The sequence below is a fragment of the Monodon monoceros genome, unplaced genomic scaffold (genome assembly GCF_005190385.1).
Source record: "Monodon monoceros isolate NGI ecotype Baffin Bay Population unplaced genomic scaffold, NGI_Narwhal_1 Super_Scaffold_6, whole genome shotgun sequence".
Classification (NCBI taxonomy): domain Eukaryota; kingdom Metazoa; phylum Chordata; class Mammalia; order Artiodactyla; family Monodontidae; genus Monodon; species Monodon monoceros.
Window position 1 is genome coordinate 97,165,914 of NW_021703783.1, and position 1,562 is coordinate 97,167,475.

Below are 1,562 nucleotides of genomic sequence, written 5' to 3' on the forward strand. Positions count from 1 at the left end.
CACCCCTTGTTTGCACTCTTGGTTCTTGACAGCATGGGATCTGGGGTATGTCAGGTGACATCTCTGAGACCGGATGCCCTCATGAGGACATGAGCTCGGTAGGGGCCCCTAGCTGCATAAATAAATAATACTGTTGCCTGCCCAGCCTATGAGATATCCAGGATATAATGGACACGGATCACTTCGTAAACTCTGAAACAGAATACAAAAATTGTCCATTGCTATAGAGCGTGTGCAGTAAGAGTTGGGCTTGTCAATGTGTTAGTGGGAAGGTTATGTGAGTGTCTGCTGGGTGGGGCAAAGTTCATCACAGGTATGGGGCCAATCAGCAAGGGTGAGCTTAAGACCTATGTGAAAGGGTCCGGTACGGCCGGGTCTCCAGCGTCTCGGTGTACTGCGGTGATTTGTTTGGAGCTGTTTCGGGCCCGGAGTAGGTCCTCCTGGGCGCTCGCCGCTACAAAGAGAACAGTGGCCGGAGCAGCGGGAGGGCAGGGAGCAGGGCTGCATAGCACACATTTCGTTCCCGCAGGAGCGGCGTCCTGATGCGCAGGCACCGGGGGCTTTGTGCATTCCGCGCGAGGAGCTCGGGCGTCGCCGCGCAAACAAAGCCGCTTTGCAGCTCTCGCTCTTGCTCTCCGCCATTGGCTGCCGGGCCGCGACCTCCCCCCTGCGCTGGCAGAAGCCCAGCGCCTCGGCTGGGCACACAGTCAGCCCCTCACCCTTGCCGCATGGGGGGAGGGGCAGGCGCTCTGACAGCCCGGGGTGGGGTGGGCTGGTGGGGAGGGCGGTTGGTCGGAGTAGACAGCTCCTCCCGACGCCCGGCCCCTTTGCCCTTCACTCTTCTGGGTCCCCCGCCCGCCGCACTCGCCGCGGCAACTCCGCCACCTGTTGACGCGTCCTCCCAGCTTGCGTTCCCTTTCTTCTCTTGCATTCTGGGCTCCCCCGGACAAGGTCCTTCCCCGCCCGCCCCCAGCCCCGCGCTCTCCCCAGACTCGAGGGCATCCGCGCTTAGGTGCCCGGTCTAGACCAGCTCATCGCACAGACTGGCAGAGCCGGGCTCCCCGAGGGAGGAGGGGCCTCGCCAGCGTGGCCTGGGCCCCGGACGGGAACCTCCACCCTTCCCGCAGCCTCGCGCCCGCCCCTCCTAGATTTCAGCCCTTCCCAATGCACGGGGTCGGACGCTCGCCGATCCCCAGCCGCACGTGGTGTGCCATCGCGGCGCAGGGCCCACCCGCCCGGTGACCTTGGCGGTCCCTCCGCCTCCCCGGCCTCAGTTTCCCCCAGGTGCTGCAGCAGTGGGGCCGGCGGTGGGAGCCCCCGAGAGCGGCCCCACCCCCGTCCCCGCGGGCATCCAATCGGGCGCCGCCGTCCGGGGGCTGTGTCCAGCGCGGGGCGGGGCTTCCCGGCGGGCCACCCGCGCGAGCCGCCCCAGCGGCCCGGCTGGGGCGGGGGACTGAGGGGCGGCGCGTGCCGCGGGGGCGCGGCTGGCACGGTTGCGGGGAGGCGGCGCCGGGCATGGGCCGGGGACGCGACGGCCCCACGGCAGGGGCAGCGAGCGGCGG

General features: G+C 67.6%; 1 protein-coding gene across 1 annotated transcript in view; it reads left to right on the forward strand.

Annotated features, from left to right (window-relative positions):
• The first annotated feature begins 1,250 nt into the window (after nt 1–1,250).
• PPARA (peroxisome proliferator activated receptor alpha) overlaps nt 1,251–1,562 on the forward strand; it is a 68,987-nt gene continuing 68,675 nt past the window's right edge. Inside the window, exon 1 of the mRNA XM_029204314.1 lies at nt 1,251–1,284. The gene's annotated coding sequence lies outside the window, so the exon portion shown is untranslated. The remainder of the gene's footprint in view (nt 1,285–1,562) is intronic.